The sequence below is a fragment of the Tachyglossus aculeatus genome, chromosome 3, assembly GCF_015852505.1.
Source record: "Tachyglossus aculeatus isolate mTacAcu1 chromosome 3, mTacAcu1.pri, whole genome shotgun sequence".
Taxonomy (NCBI): Eukaryota; Metazoa; Chordata; class Mammalia; order Monotremata; family Tachyglossidae; genus Tachyglossus; species Tachyglossus aculeatus.
Genome location: NC_052068.1, coordinates 109,354,522 through 109,372,161, shown reverse-complemented (window position 1 = coordinate 109,372,161; position 17,640 = coordinate 109,354,522). Strand labels below are relative to the sequence as shown.

Sequence of the window (17,640 nt, the reverse complement as noted above, 5' to 3'; positions counted from 1 at the left end):
TTAAGGTTCATCATGGGAATGAGGTGGGATACAACACCTGAAAGAGTTTACAACAAATTATGAGAAGCTGCAGTGGAAAGAGCAGAGGCCTGAGATTCAGAGTTTTTGGGTTCTAATCCTGGCTCCATCACATGTTTTCTTTGTGACCTCTGACAAGTCACTTCACTTCTCGTTGCCTGAGCTGTGTGACTGAGTTGGATGTCACTGCCATTTAAAATAAAGGAAGATGAACCTCAGTTTATTGGAATCCAAGAGAGGCCCTCAGAACAATGGCAGGCACACCAACTAGCCCTCTTTACATAATGCAATAGTTTAGAGATACAACCCATGAAATTGCTCTAGACAGCAGCCTATCTGTTAAGCCTGTGTCATAACATTTACCTGTTTCAAAACTTTTAACATACTTGATGTTATGAAGAATGAAGTTTTTGTTACCATTTTAGGAGACATAGGAATGTTTCTATAAGACAATAGTATATGTGTTATACTGTGTGTGTATAATATAAATATGCAATATTGTTATATTGTACTCTCCAAAGTACTTAGTACAGTACTCTTCACACAGTAAGTACTTGATAAATATGATTGACTGACTAGCAGGTGTGTTTTTGATAATAACCATTGGGACATGCTCCATGCAATATTATCCAGTGTTAATTGAAAGAATGAATTGAACATCTCATTGGAATGGCTACTTTATTCAGAATATAATATGGTAATTTATTTCCAGTGGATTTGTTAAATAAATATGAGCTGTATTTCTAATTCTGATATGAAGGGGTATAATGAGCCATCAAAAGTACAGAAAATGAAATTATGTGGTCAAAAAATTAGATGATAGAAAATTCAACGTTGAGATTTCAATTGCCACCCAAACAAATCCCATTATCTCTTTACATTTAATTACATTTACATTACATTTAATTGAGGAGCAAATAAAAGTCAAAGCAGATTCCCACATGTATATTTGGCCCTTTTTGCATGTAAAGGAGTCTGTGCTCAGGGCAAAGATCCCATATTTCAACACAACATCACCCTGGATTCAGGAAAGTGAGTATTGAATAAGTATAGTCTTAGGGTGATTGTGGTAGCCAGAGTGTGGCTTCCTAAGGAACCAGTAATAGAGTTTCTTGGAATCAGTACATGAAATAGGAAAACAGCTTCCTTCATTCAAGTGACTTCAAAATCATTGTAATAGAATTTTTTTAAGGGCAACTTTCACCTCCTTTTTTCTCAGACTGTATATCATGGGGTTAAATATTGGGATTACAACTGTGTACAGCAAAGACTGAAATTTATCCACATCTGCTGAATGTCTTGACTTGGGCCATAGATATGTGATAACAGAACCCAAAAATGAGGTGACAACTATGAGGTGGGAAGAACAGGTGGAGAAGGCTTTGTGCCTCCCCGTGACTGAGGGTAACTTCAGGATGGTGGAGATGATTTTGACGTAGGATATGAGTACCAAGAGAAATGAGGCTGTCCCAAAGAGCAGGGCTACAGCATAGACTGAGAGTTCATTCATACCTATGTCCCCAAAAGCCAGATTGAGAACTGGTGCAATATCACAGAAAAAATGGTTCAGCTTGTTGGAATCGCAGTAGGGCAGGGAGATATCTGATATGTCTTCCCTATCTGGACTGGAATGCCACTGATCCAGGAACTAGCTGTCATTTGGAGACATGCCTTCTCATCTATGATGATTGAATACTTTAGGGGGTTACAGATGACCATGTAATGATCGTGGCAATCACAGCCAGGAGAAAGCATTCCGTGGTTCCAAATATAAGAAAGAAATACATCTGGGTGGTACAGGTGGAGAAAGGAATCATTCTACTTTGTGTCCAAAGGTTCTTCAGCATTCTGGGGAGAGTCATAGAAGTGTAACCCACTTTTAAGAAGGACAAATTCCTATGGAAAAAATACATAGGGTTTTGGAGAGCTCCATCAGTTTTGGTTATTAAAATGATTAAGCTATTTCCCATCAGGATCATTATGTGAATGACTAAGAATGCTGCAAAAAGAAAACTCTGCAGTTTGGGAGCGTTGGAGAATCCCATCATAACAAACTCTGTCGCGGTGGTGTGATTTTGTCTTGTAAGTTTCATCTGCAAAAATAGCAATGTCAAAGAATGCAAGTCAGCATAAAGCTTTGTGAACTGATCCTCATTATCATCATCATCAATCGTATTTATTGAGTGCTTACTGTGTGCAGAGCACTGTACTAAGCGCCTGGGAAGTACAAGTTGGCAACATATAGAGACAGTCCCTACCCAACAGTGGGCTCACAGTCTAAAAGGGGGAGACAGAGAACAAAACAAAACATACTAACAAAATAAAATAAATAGAATAGATATGTACAAGTAAAATAAATAAATAAATAAATAGAGTAATAAATATGTACAAACATATATACATATATACAGGTGCTGTGGGGAAGGGAAGGAGGTAAGATGGGGGGATGGAGAGGGGGACGAGGGGGAGAGGAAGGAAGGGGCTCAGTCTGGGAAGGCCTCCTGGAGAAGGTGAGCTCTCAGTAGGGCTTTGAAGGGAGGAAGAGAAATAGGTTGGCAGATGGGCAGAGGGAGGGCATTCCAGGCCCGGGGGATGACGTGGACCAGGGGTCGATGGCGGGACAGGTGAGAATGAGGTACGGTGAGGAGATTAGCAGCAGAGGAGTGGAGGGTGCGGGGTGGGCTGTAGAAGGAGAGAAGGGAGGTGAAGTAGGAGGGAGCAAGGTGATGGAGAGCCTTGAAGCCCAGGGTGAGGAGTTTCTGCCTGATGCACAGATTGAGAAACCTAATCAATCGATCAATGGTTTATAGTGAGTGCTTGCTATATGCCAATCCCTGTACTAAGCATTTGGAAGAATACAATGCAACAGAATTAGTGGTTATGATCCCTGCTTATTACGAGCTTTGAGTCTAGAGGGAGAGACAGACATCTCTATAAATAGTAATTTATAATCTAAACTGTAAAAATAGGTGAATAAACGTTATTGAGTTGAAGGTGGGGTGAATATCAAATAACTAAAGGTCGCATATACAAATACATTGACTTAAATAATTGGAATTGCAATAAAATGCATGTGAAAGGAGATGGGGTTAATTGCACTAGGTTGAAGTATGATGAGGGAGGAAGAGGATTTTGTAGTATGGACTTTTTTTCTCCCTTGATTCCTGGATGAATATTAAGCTATTAGCCTCCTTTTGGTGTGGAGGGGGAAATAGAACTTAACATAACTGAGCAGTCCACTTCTTCAAATTTCCAGCACTGAATCAATGATGAATGTTTTATGCCTTTAGCTGGTGGGACATGTGAGAAGGCAAGACAGAAGAAACTCTGAACAGAGGTAAAAAAAAAATGAAACATTTCAAAGATGCAGTGAAGCAAAACCTCATAGTGGGGATTGATGATGGACAGTTGGGAGGCAACAGGAACACAGATCAGATGAGTGTGCAGACATTAAAAATGTGGTGACTTTAAGAGGAGAGGTTTCAAGGAGACCAGGGCACAGAGGGTGAAAAAGGTCACATTCTATTTAGTAAATGCACCAGTGCAGCCAGAAACTATCCTTTCATGCACTCAGTTTGGGAGGAATTATTAGTCACATTAATTTTATCAGTTGTACTCACATACTACATGTTTATGCGTAAGCATATAAATTCAAATTAGTCATTACTATTCCATAATGAAAATGTCCCCAAATGAGACTGGGTAAGGGTGAAAGTTCCACATATATTTTCTGAGTTCATAAACTCTGTTTAAAGGAATTGGAAAGATGAAGCAGAAAATATCAACTGTGTTGGAGAATATGTCCAAACGAGGTAGAAAATGTAATGGCAAGAATCCTGAAGCAAAGTTATTTTTCAAGTGTATTTAAAAAGACATAAACTCAATCAATCCACTGGACTTATTGAATGCTTTCTGTGTGTACAACACTGTATTAAGTGCTTTGGAGAGTATAACATAACAGAGTTGCCAAATATGTTCCCTGCCCCAAAGTAGCTTACACTCTAGAAGGGGAGACAGCCATTGATATAAATGTTATGGATGTGCACTCCCATTTTTCTCCCCCTCTCAGCTCCACAGTACTTATGTACATATCCTTCCTATTTATTTTAATGTCTATCTCCCCCTCTAGACTGTTAACTCATTGTGGGCAGTGAGCATATCTTTCAAGTCTGTTATGTGCACTTTGTACAGTGCCCTGCATAAACAAGAATTCAATAAATACTTCTGATTATGTACATAAGTGCTGTAAACCATTACTGATGATCTTGATGGGTTACATGAAGTGCTATAAATCTTCAATTTCTCCTCACACGAAAGCTACTTAATAAAAGTTAACTCATGAAGTCCTACTCTAGGGTTGTTTACACACTTCTGTGGTGGAGTTGAATAGGAGTTGCATTGCATCAAATTCCAAAGAACAGTGCATCAAAAATCATTTCAGTTCCAGGATTGTTATTGCTACAGAAACTGGAAGTCTTATTTTACCTGGTAAGTGGACTTAAAGGACAGAACAATCTACGTTCTAATGACCTAGCTAAAGAGGTCAAAAAAAAGAAAAGTAGAACTAGATCTAGAATGAAATAAAATGAAAAATGGAATTAGAATTTGAAGTTAGGTTGATGGAAAGATATCAATGGAACATATTTGAAGAGGTTGAAATAAAGCTGCTTTTACTGGGCATAGAAAAACTTACAGGATAAAATTCCTTTAAAAGATTCCCATGTTTGCAATGGTACTGTCATTAGATAATTGAGATTGCTGTTGTCAAAGCAACCTGCTCCAGATTATAGGAATTCAGGTGGAATGGTTGGTGTAGAAGAGTTTAGGAAAATAGAAGCAGGGCCAGGCCAGAAAACATCTAATTTGAGCAATGACTGAAAAAAAGTTTTATGTTAGAATGCCTACATGAGATGAAACTGACTGTGATACCTGCTATGAAACAAACAATGGTAACACGGTTCTTGTTTCAATCCATGCTCTCAGTCTTAAAACGGTTGTTGTTTCAAATTTCTCCCTCAAAAGTAGAACTCTGCGAACCCGGGGTGGATATGTTTTGGTTTGTAAACTTCTAATGAAGATATCAAAAGCAAATTGCTCTTGAACTTGGCTGTCAATTCTAAAATGGTGGTTCTGTAATATCTATGTTTCTGTGTGTCAAGAACTCTTCTAAGCACTGGGGTAGATACAAGTTAATGAGGTTGAGCACAGTCCCTGTCCTATATGGGGTTAGCAATACAAGGAGCCAGGAAAATGGATAATTAGTCCCCACGTTACAGTTGAGGAAACCGAGGTGGAGAGAAATCAAGTGACTTGCCCAAGATAACAGAGAAAGTAATTGGCAAGGTAAATTCCAACCCAGATCCGCTGACTCCCAAGGTCATGGTCTTTCAACTGGCCATGTTGCTTTCCTAATAATAATAATGATCAACAAAATTCATCTATTGATAACTTACAGGGTGTAGAATACAATATAACACATTTGGGAGACACATTCTCCCAGGTTTGTATCATTGTGCATTTGAAAGTTTTCTTTTGTCCACCTGTTTGCACTCCTTGCATTTTATACCTCATTTTTAGATTAGGCCTGCTTGGGTCTGGTGCCTTGCCCAACGCTGCCCAGGACCACAGATTTCAAAATTGTTCCCAGCAAGGTAGCCAGGTGTCTTCTTGTATACAAGGAAGTCCAGTTTTTGACAGAAGGCCTGTCCTCTGCCCTGTACAGAAAAGGAACCCATTGTCTTTGCTGCTGACTTTAGTACCTCCAACCTCACAGACTGGGAAATGGAATTTGAGAGACTAAATCAATGAGGAAGCAGTCAGGAGTCCCTCTAGCATGACTCCTTTGGTTGATGGGAAATTTGCAGAGTTTGGCAATATAGTTCAAGTGACATCATCACAATACCCTATGTGCCCAGAGCCAAGCAACATTCATTCATCATTCATTCATTCATTTCAATCGTATTTGTTGAGCACTTACTGTGTGCAGAGCACTGTACTAAGCGTTGGGAAGTACAAGTTGGCAACATATAGAGACGGTCCCTACCCAACAGCGGGCTCACAGTCTAGAAGGGGGAGGCAGACAACAAAACAAAACATATTAACAAAGTAAAAATCAATAGAATAAATATGTACAGATAAAATAAATAAATAAATAGAGTAATAAATACATACAAACATATATACATATATACAGGTGCTGTGGGGAGGGGAAGGAGGTAAGGTGGGGGAATGGGGTGGGGGAGGAGGAGGGAGAGAAAAGAGGGGCTCAGTCTGAGAAGGCCTCCTGGAGGAGGTGAGCTCTCAGGAGGGCTTTGAAGGGAGGAAGAGAGCTAGCTTGGTGGATGTGCAGAGGGAGGGCATTACAGGCCAGGGGGATGACGTGGGCCGGGGGTCGATAGCGGGACAGGCGAGAATGAGGCACAGTGAGGAGATTAGTGGCAGAGTAGCAGAGGGTGGGCTGAGCTGTAGAAGGAGAGAAGGAGGTGAGGTAGGAGGGGGCGAGGTGATGGAGAGCCTTGAAGCCGAGGGTGAGGAGTTTTTGCCTCATTCTTGAAAAGCAGCATGGCCTAATGGAAAGTGCAAAACCCTAGGAGTCAGAGGATCTGGGTTGGAATGCTGGCATCACCAATTGCTTTCTCTGTTATCTTGGGCAAGTCACTTGATTTCTCTTTGCTTCGGTTTCCTCAGCTGTAACATGGGGATTAAATAACGATTCTCCCCCTTCTTTTATTGCTAGCCCCATATAAGACAGGGACTGTGCTCAACTTCATTGTCTTGTACCTACTCCAGTGCTTATAAGAGTTCTTGAACATAGTAAGTGATTAACAAGTACCATAATCATCATCTCCTTATCTGGAATTCACTACATCTAGCAGTGGCTGCCCTAGTTCCATGCCTCAGTTCAACTGAGGTGATCTAGGACCCTTTTCCAAGGATTTCTGGGCAGGGAACTTTTCTACCAACTCTGTTATATTGTACTCGTTCAAGCACTTAGTACAGTGCTCTGTCCCGAGTAAGCGCTCAATAAATATGATTGGTTGATTGTTGCCACTCATGTAGAGGGGCTTAACATCTGCATGGTGGTTTCACCATCTCATGGAGTCCTCTGTGCTGGTCTCATTCATTACACAGACTGGCATAATTCTGGCCTAGGTGCCCAGCCTTGGACGTAAGGATGTGGGAGACTCATTTGGGGTTACTGATTCTCCACCAATATCAATATGAACCAATTTGGTGGAGAGGGCCCCTCTTAGGGATCAGATAACAATCATCATTGTTGTATTTGTTATGGGCTTACTTAGTGCCAAGCACTGAACTGAACACTGTGGTAGATGAAATCCAGCCAGGTGGGCTTAGGAGCCAGGTGGGCTCAGGGCCCAAAGGCCCAGCCTGCCTTTGACAGGATCTAGAAGCAAGGGGATAATAATAATAATAATAATTACGGTATTTGTTAAGTGCTTTCTATGTGCCAGGCACTGTACTAAGCAAACAGTGGGTCAAGCACTCCAGAACTATGGCCCTGCCAAGACTGAAAGCATGAAATAGCCTAGCCTGGCCCAGCCCTAGATAAATTCCTATAGTGTTATCCTAAGGTCCACAGAGGCAGCTTGTCCTACTGGGACTCAGGAAACTAGGGTTCTGGAGTTTCAACCCAGCTCTGCGATTTGACTGCAGTGTAACCTTGGGCATGTCTGTTAACCTTTCTGGGCCTTATGAATAGGAACAAAATGTCTTCTCCATCTCTTAGGTAGTAGTACAGGTACTGCATCTGCTATTAGGACATAGCTTGTGACAGTGTTTGGCACATACATGTATAGTAATAATTATGATAATGACCACTAGTATCATCAGCTCATGCCTATTTCCCTTGGCTTCACCAGCTGTAAAACACATATCTCAATCTTGATCTTTCTCTCTTGGTTATGGGAGTAGTTAAGTAATATTCAGTATTTTTGAAATTCTTAGGGGCAAGTTGTAATGATTAGGAAATGGACAGGAACATCTCAAAATTAAAAAAAAAAAATCAAAGGGCAAAGGGATAGCAGCTAGTTTTATTTTTTATCGTTGTGAAGTGTTTATATATAAAAAATTCCAGAATGTTTTCTGAGAAATAAAATTTTAGAAGTTCTTCTCTAGAATTTGACATTCTTAAGAACAAAAATCTCTAATGGCTACCAATCAATCTGCACATCAGGCAGAAACTCCTCACCCTGGGCTTCAAGGCTCTCCATCATTTTGCCCCGTCCTACCTCACCTCCCTCTCTCTCCTTCTACAGCCCACCCTGCACCCTCTGCTTCTCTGCTGCTAATCTCCTCACCGTACCTCGTTCTCACCTGTCCCGCCTTTGACCCCCAGCCCACGTCATCCCCCGGGCCTGGAATGCCCTCCCTCTGCCCATCCGCCAAGCTCGCTCTCTTCCTCCCTTCAAGGCCCTACTGAGAGCTCACCTCCTCCAGAAGGCCTTCCCAGACTGAGCCCCTTCCTTCCTCTCCCCCTCGTCCCCTCTCCATCCCCCCATCTTACCTCCTTCCCTTCCCCACAGCACTTGTATATATGTATATATGTTTGTACATATTTATTACTGTATTTATTTATTTATTTAGTTTTTGTACATATCTATTCTATTTATTTTATTTTGTTAGTATGTTTGGTTTTGTTCTCTGTCTCCCCCTTTTAGACTGTGAGCCCACTGTTGGGTAGGGACTGTCTCTATATGTTGCCAACTTGTACTTCCCAGGCGCTTAGTACAGTGCTCTGCACACAGTAAGCACTCAATAAATACGATTGATTGATTGATTGATTGAACAATGGCAATAGAATCACACTTAGGGAACTCCAGTAGGTCTAATAATGCTTTCAGGAGTCTCAATTGTAGGATTTAATTCAGGCATTAGACATGAAACACATCTAAAGGAGATTAAACAAGCAAGGTGGCTTGATCCATTGGTTTCTACCAGTTCAGTTCTTCCAGTGCCTTTCCATGTATCCATATTAACAAAGGAATATATTTAAAAGTAATTTACAAACATCTGCTAGAAAATTGCTTCCCCCTTCCAAATCTAGCCAAAAATCTGAAAAAAAATATAGTACTGGTGTTTTTAAGACTCAAATGGAGAAATTGAGGAAAATTTCTGAAACATGGTTCAGACTACCAATAACATGAATATTAAAATAGTTTATAAACTGAGAAAGAATAATCCTGTAAATTAATTATATGCTCCATTATATAATTAGCTGTGCTTTAATCTTCCATCAGAAAGCAATTATTTCAGACAGAAATCTGTTACATGATTTGATTTTCATTAGCATTTGATCAAAAAAATTATAAAAACATCAATAAACCTAAAAATTAGAATAAACGTTTACTACTACAGCGACTGGAAGGAGGCAAACAAAAGTCACTAAATGTTGATCCCTCAGTAGTGCATACTTTTTGATCTTATCCACTCATCTCAAAGAAGGGGAAAGAGGGATTCCTACATTTCTACATATACTCTGTTGATCAGTTAAGCTGAGAAGTTTAGTTAATGTCCCAGAACGTGGTGAGTGGGTCCCTACATACCTTTTTAAGGATAAGATCTGTACTTCATTCCAAGAACAGCTAGCAATTGTATAACATATTTTAAAAATCTTTGGTTCCCGTTTTGTTCAGAGCTGGTGCTTGGTAAGGTGGCAGACTGATATTTCTTGTCAAAGTAGTGAAATTGCTTGGTAATGGAACTTCAATTTTGAAAAAAAAAATTACCTTCTTTAACAACTCCAAAGGTTTGCTTTAATTGCAGCACTCCCTATATATTTGAAGCTTCTTTCCTATGGAGTGGAACTTCCCCTGAAAGACTGAATAAAGGCATTGTATGATTTCCACTAAGAAGTTTATTGGGTAACTTTTTCTATTTGGAATAACATTGCTTTTAACTGATTGCTCTGTAACAGCCATTTTAAAGAAATTTAGGTGTAGCATTCACCCTTCATTTTTGTAGCTTCTTGATTAGCATGGTGCCTTCTACTTCAGTTGAATATATACAGCTACCTCATTCAGAGACAACGGTGTTGACAATAAGATAGAATTCAAGGGTGCAGGTCATACTGAGAATGAATTGCACCCTGTGCACCCGACAATAAAATAATTTCCTGGGGGAAATAGAGGTGGATTTCAAAGCCATTAATGTTTAAATACAAGAGGTCAGATCAAAATATTCCCTCCCCTTCCTTTGGGATGCCTCCATCCCTCTGGCATTCCTCGAACATTTTGATGAATTAATGTTTCCCCTAGTTTGTCAGGACCATTTGTTGCCATCTGTTTTTCTCTAGAAAATCTTCCAAATTTCAAAATGCAGAAGTCTCCTTCTGGAGCAATAAATCATGAACCAGAGTGGTCACTGTTCGATTTCATCTAGGCTCACAGATACAGCTACTCCAACTGTGTTTTATCTACTTCTGAGTCATCTACAGGAGACAATCTTTCTGCTCTAAACTAATTAGCTTAAAGGCTCCTAGATGGCAGAGATCACATCTATTTACTCTAGGGTGTCCTCCCAAGTTCTTAGTACCATGCTCTTTACAGAGTAAGTGCTCAATAGATACTACTGATTGATTGATTCCCAAGTGTTTCAAGGAAAGACTAACTCCAGCGACAGTGGGAAATGAAGCAGGGTTTGCCAAAATTAAGCTGAGCAGCCAGAATGATTCAGTATGATCACCTGAATCTTTGATGGATGAAGAGTTTCAGCCTAGGATAAATGCATTTCTCTGATGTAAGAAATGATTGCAGTAGTTGTACCAGAAAGCACATAGATTTTGAACAGAATGGTCTCTAATTTCAGTTCCCAAACTGAAACATTTTCTGCCACTACTAAGAGAGTTTAATTTATTTTATAAAGTTTTCCTACACAGAGTTTGCTGGATTCACATAGGGCCAATGGTCTCTGCTTGTAACTGGATAACAGTAATTATGGTACTTGTTTAGTGCTTACTGTAGGCCACCAATTTGACTAAGAGTTGGGGTAGAACAGATATTTAATCCCCTATTTTGTAGATGAGGAAACTGAGTCATGGAGAAGTTAGGTGACTTGCCTGGGATCACAAACAGGCACGTGGCAGTATCGGGCTTAGAACCCTGGTATGCTAGCTCCCAGGACCTTGCTCTCACCACTAGACCATGTTGACTTCTTAGAGGAGGTGGGAATTTAAAGATGCTTAAGAAAGGAAGGGAGGGATACATATTCATTAATCTATTTATTTCATTAATGATTTGTATATATATATATATATATATATATATATATAATTCTATTTACATTGATGCTATTGATGCCTGTCTACTTGTTTCATTTTGTTTTGTTGTCTGTCTCCCCCCTACTAGACTGTGAGCCTGTTGTTGGGTAGGGATTGTCTCTGTTGCTGAATTGTACTTTCCAAGTGCTTAGTACAGTGCTCTGCACACAGTAAGCACTTAATAAATATGAATGAATGAATGAATGAATGAATGAATGAATGAATGAATGTCCATGGTACTGGTCTCAGACCAACTTGCCGGGGTCCCTAATATCAATTGGTGTACACGGAGAGAGGCAGCCATGGGGGGTAACTTAGAGAAGCAATGTGGCCTAGAGGCAAGAGCAGAGGCCTGGAAGCTGGAAGTCCTGAGTTGAAATCCTATCCTCATCTTATCCTGATTGGATTACTGCATCAGCCTCCTCTCTGAACTCCCATCGTTCTGTCTCTCCCCACTTCAATCCATACTTCACGCCACTGCCCAGATTGTCTTTTTGCAGAAAAGCTCTGGGCATGTTACTCCCCTCCTCAAAAGTCTCCAGTGGCTACCAATCAACATACGCATGAGGCAGAAACTCCTCACCCTAGGCTTCAAGGCTCTCCATCATCTCGCCCCCTCCTACCTCACCTCCCTTCTCTCCTTCTATAGCCCAGCCCGTACCCTCCGCTCCTCTTCTGCTAATCTCCTTACCGTGCCTCGTTCTCGCCCATCCCGCCATCGACCCCCGGCCCACGTCATCCCCCTGGCCTGGAATGCCCTCCCTCTGCCCATCCGCCAAGCTAGCTCTCTTCCTCCCTTCAAGGCCCTACTGAGAGCTCACCTCCTCCAGGAGGCCTTCCTAGACTGAGCCCCCTCCTTCCTCTCTCCCTCCTCCCCCTCCCCATCCCCCACCTTACCTCCTTCCCCTACCCTCAACACCTGTATATATGTATATATGTTTGTACTCTTTTATTACTCCATTTATTTATTTTATTTGTACATATTCATTCTATTTATTTTATTTTGTTAATATGTTTTGTTTTGTTGTCTGTATCCCCCTTCTAGACTGTGAGCCCGCAGTTGGGTAGGGACAGTCTCTTTGTGTTACCGACTTGTACTTCCCAAGCGCTTAGTACAGTGTTCTGCACACAGTAAGCGCTCAATAAATATGATTGAATGAATGAATGAATGAATTGAAATCCTGGCTTTCCTGCTAGGTGACCTTTGTCAAGGCATTGAACTTCTCTGCATCACTTTGCTCTGTAAAATGGGAGCTCAATTCCTGATCTCCCTCCTACTGTTGACAGCCTCCTTCTCCTGAAACCATTATACTATCTCAATTTCACAGACACTGTCCTCTCCTGGTTCTCCTGGGTGGGACAGAGATTGTTTACAAACTGATTTTCTTGTATGTTTCCAAGCATTTAGTACAGTACTTGCCACAAAGTATATCACAATCATTATTATCATTCTTATTACTATTGGCAGTAGTAGTATTCCCACGAATCTGCATGAGTTCTTTAATGAATTGGTAACCACTTTTCTTTTTACCTACTGAAGTTTCACAACATCAAAATAGGAGTTTGGGGCAAGAGCCAGAGGCCACATGAAGCACTAATTCTTTGACTGACATGTGAAATCCGGCAAGAGATTTTTGGTCATCCTTCAAAAGTTGTTGTTCAGCCTTGGAGATTTTCCCATGTTTCTGCACTGCTGCGATATTATATCTACAACAGATACTACAGATTGGGGGTATATAACATGGGCACTAGCCTAGCCTTTTTTGTGTCTCATAAACTCAAGCTGAATATTGCTGGTACTATTGAAAAAAATACTTTTCTCCTCAATAATGAGACTTCTTTTCAGCTAAAACCATTTAAAGAACATCTCAAATTTCCTGTTCAATGTGCTTCTAAGTACAGGGTAAAAGGCAAATGACTCTTCTCCAACTCTTTTAGATTTCCTTCCCTCTGTAACCATCTTCTTGTTTATTGCACAATGAGATTTTATTAGGTGATGATAGAATTTTAGGGAATCAATCATCCATTTTGACTTAATGAGGTTTTAAATAATGGCAAAGTAATCACACTTTGTGATAAATTCATTCAGTTTACTAACTCAATCAATCACTCATATTTGTTAAGCACTTACTGGGTGCAGACCACTGTACTAAGAATTTTGGAGATTACAGTATACCAATATAATGGACACATTCCCTGCCCACATTGAGCTTACAGTCTAGATGGGGAGACAGACATTAATGTAAATAAATTACCAATTACCAATATGTATCTAAGTGCTGTGAAGCTGAGGCAGGGAGATGAATAAAGGGAGCAAATCAGGATGATGCAGAAGGATTAGGAGAGGAAAAATTGAAGGCTTAGTCAGGGAAGGTCTCTTAGAGGAGATTTGCCTTTTATAAGACTTTAAAGGTGGGGAGAGTAGCCATGTTTTGGATATGAAGAAGGAGGGTATTCCATGTCGGAGGCAGGATGTGGGTGAGAGGTCGGTGGCTAAATAGATGAAATCGAGACACGGTGATTAGGTTAGGATTAGAGGAGCAACAGTGTGCGAGTTCGATGTAGTAGGAGATTCTGAGGTGAGGTAAAAGGGAGCAAGGTGAATGAATGCTTTGAAGCCAATGGTGAGGAGTTTTTTTGTTTGTTGCAGGGGTGAGGGACAACCACTGGAGGTTTTTGAGGAGTGGGGAAACATGACCAAAATGTTTCTATACAAAATGATCCAGGGAACAGTGTGGGCCTAGAGTAGGAGACACGAGATCAGGAAAAGGGCGAGCCAGCAAGGAAGCTGATAGGAAGTAATCAAGGTAGGATAGGATAAGTGCTTAGATGAATGTTGTAGCAGTTTGAGATGGAGAGGAAAGTGGAGTGATTTCAGTTATGCTGTGAAGGTAGAATGACAGGATTCAGTGATGGATTGAATATGTGGGTTCAATGAGAATATCAAGGATAACGGCCAGGGTTCCGGGCTCTGGAGACAGGAACGGATGGATGGTGTTGTTTACAGTTATTTGAAAGTCACTGGGAAGAATAACGTAGTGGTGAGAAGATAATGGAGTTCTGTTTTGGAAATGTAAAGAGGTCGATGGCAAAACAACCTGGTAAAGATATCTTGAGTACAGGAGGAAATGCTAAACTGCAGAGAGAGAGAGAGAGATTAGAGATTGAGTTGGAGATACAGATTTGGAAAACATCCACTTAGGGATGGTAGTCCAACCCTAGTGGAACGAATGAGTTCTCCAAGGGAGTGGGCATAGATGGGAAATAGAAGGAGATGTAGAATTGAAACTTGAGGGATAGTCGCAATTAGGGGAGAGAGGCAGAGGAGGTGTCCAAAAAGAGACTGAGAACGTGCCACCTGAGAGATAGAGTGAGAATCAGGGGAGGACAGTGTCAATGAAGCCAAGGAGAAGGGGAAGATAGACACTGTCGACTGTAGCTGAAAGGCACACAAGAATTAGGATGGGATAGAGGCTGTAGGATTTGACATGAAGGACATCATTTGTGATCTTTGAGAGTGTGGTGAAGGGGAGGGAAGCCAGATTAGAGGGGGTCAAAGAGGGAATTTGAGAAGAGGAATTTGAAACAGTGGTTGTAGACAACGTGATCAAGGAGTTTGGAAAGGAATAGTGGGAGATGGGATGATAACTGGAGGGAGCACTGGGTTAAGGTCTTTTTAGGATGGGGAGATATGAATAAACATGTTTGAAAGCAGTGGGGAAGAAGCAATTGGCGAGTGAGCTGTTGAAGTGGCAGTCAGGGAGGGAAGAAAGGAGATGGCAAGTGCTTTCATTAGGTGCAAAGGGATGGGTTCAGATGTGCAAGTGGAGGGAGTGGATTTTGAGAGAAAGCAGGACATCTCCCCTCTTGAGATACTGCTGAGAAATATTGAAGTTGGGGAAGGAGCGGGGTGGGACTGAGGAGGGTCAGGGGAGTTCATAAGTTCAATCATATTTATTGAGTGCTTACTCTTTGCAGGGCACTGTACTAAGCACTTGAGAGAATACAATGCAACAATAAACAGTGACATTTCCTGCCCACAACGAGCTTACAGTCTAGAAAGGTGGTGGGGGGGAATAGACATCAATACAAATAAATAAAAATTACAGATATGTAAGTGCTATGGATGTGGGGCGAATATCAAATGGTCGGAGGGCCAGGGTGGCTGGCCTGTCAAAGGGTACGCCCCACTCAGCCTCACACCAGAAGCAAACCCTCTGAAACTTCACATCTCTGGGAGCTGGTGGGGTATCCCCAGTTCCCAGGGTGATGATGTTTTTCAAAAAAGATCAGATGCACCCACATCATCTTCGTCATCGATGGGGTTTATTGAGCCCTTACTGTTTGCAGATCACGGCAATAAGCAGTTGCGAGAGTCTAAAACAAGAGAGTTGGTAAAGCCATTCCCTGCCTGGAAGGAGCCTGAAGTACTTAAACCAAGGGAAGGTTTAAGGGAGATCACAATTTTCTCAATTATGTAGGTTGCCAGGTCATTCAGGGCAAGGGATAGGGGAGGCAGGGAGAGGAGGGAGTTGAAAGTCTGGAATAAATGGTGAGGGTAATGGGCATGGGCATCAATAAGGAATGAGAAATTATTTTTCCGGGCAGAGATAAAGTACACAAGGATGAACTTGAGGTGGACGAGGTCGACCTGATATCTACATTTCCTCCAACAGTGCTCTGTGACTCTGTGATCTGTCGCTCATACACAGGTGCGACGGAAGTTGACTGTGGGTGATTCAGGGCTGTGGGATAATGGTATGAGATTGATGAAAGGATAGGGGAGTGAGTGAATTAAGTTCAGTAGAGAGGGTGGTTTTGAGGGTGTCTGGTCATCAAGAAATGGTAGTTCGGGTGTGGAGGTTAAATGGGGCATGATGACTTGAGAAAATTGGACAAAGTCAAAACACTGGAGGTTTCTATCGGGGAACAGGACAGATTTGTTGTTATGAGGTGTGTGGGAGAGAAGCCAGGTGAAGACGCTATGGTCAGATAGAGAGATTCCACCTTTGTTAAGGGTAGAACTTGTACAGTGACTAGAGTAGTTGAGATTAAATGTGCGTCCAAATGTGTGTCAATGAGTGGGTGAGCTGGGGTAGAATAGGAGGTGAGTAGAGTTTAGGAGTGATAGAAAGCTGGCAGTAGAAAGGTTGTCAGGAACACCTATGAGGATATTGAATTCCCTGAGGATCAACGTAGAGGTGGAAAGAAAGAGAAGGAGTGTGAGAAAGGGATCACAATTGCTCAAAGAGTTGGAGGTGGGGCCGATCTCCTTCCTGGGCAATGTTCGTTTGTCTATGATGGTTTGTGCCCTCTTAGTTGACAAATCTAAGTGTCCTTGGGCAGGTCTTTGTCCTCAGTGATGGTAAATGTTGTCCGCAGGCTGAGGCCTCTCCAGGGAGAGATCTCAGGATTCTTCGGCAGGTCTCTGTCCCAGGAGATGTTCAATGTTCTTTTCTGATTTGTGGCCACTCGGCAGAGAGATCTCAGTGTCCTCAGGCAGGCCTTTGTCCCGGGAAGTGGTCGATGGTACCCTCTGGTACGTGGCTGCTCAGCAGAGAAATCTCACTGTCCTCAGGCAGGTCCCTGTCCCAGGCAATGGTCGATGGGACCCTCTGGTTTGTGGCCTCTCTGCAGAGAGATCTGTGTCCTCAAGCAGATTTCTTTCCCTGGGGTTGTTCAGTGATCCATGCCAGTTTGTCACTTGCCAGATATTCAGAGGAGAGATCTCAGCATCTCAGTTAGGTCTCTGTCCTGGGAGATATTAGATGATCCGTTTGAGGTTTGAAGTTTCTCGGAGGAGTTACTAAGGATTTTCTAAGAAACTCCCTGAGTTCCAAGTTAGCCCAGAAGCCTGATATTAGAGCCTGAAAAGATTGTAATTGATGTTTACCATCCACTCTAATCAAAATTAATCATAAAAAGTGAAACAACCAAGAGCAACGTATCTATTGTGTAACCTTACACTGACATTGGTCAGTTAGCAAAATATAAACATGTAGGCCTGAAGGTAAGGACAATCAAAGAGAGACAGTCAATTCCAAGTTGCAACCTCGCAAATGTGAAGCAGTAACTCCCCATACGTCTTTACATGATTGCATTCCCTCAGTTTTGTGTTGTCAGTTATTCTGAATTATCTGTGCAGCTGCTTGCCACAACATGCATGGATGATCTATGAATTGATTATTTTTCCTTTTTCATATGAAACCTGAAGTTGTAGGGGGGAAAGCACCAAACAATCATATTAAATTAGCATTTAATGTGTGCATAGCACTGTACAAAGTGCTCCGAGGGGGGGGGGGTGGGGGCAGTATAACAGTATAACAGGACACATATGCCAAAATGAG

General features: G+C 41.6%; 1 pseudogene; it reads right to left on the bottom strand.

Annotated features, from left to right (window-relative positions):
• Nucleotides 1-1,186: 1,186 nt before the first annotated feature.
• On the bottom strand, nucleotides 1,187-15,610 carry LOC119925398 (annotated as a pseudogene).
• Between the last annotated feature and the right edge of the window lie 2,030 nt (nucleotides 15,611-17,640).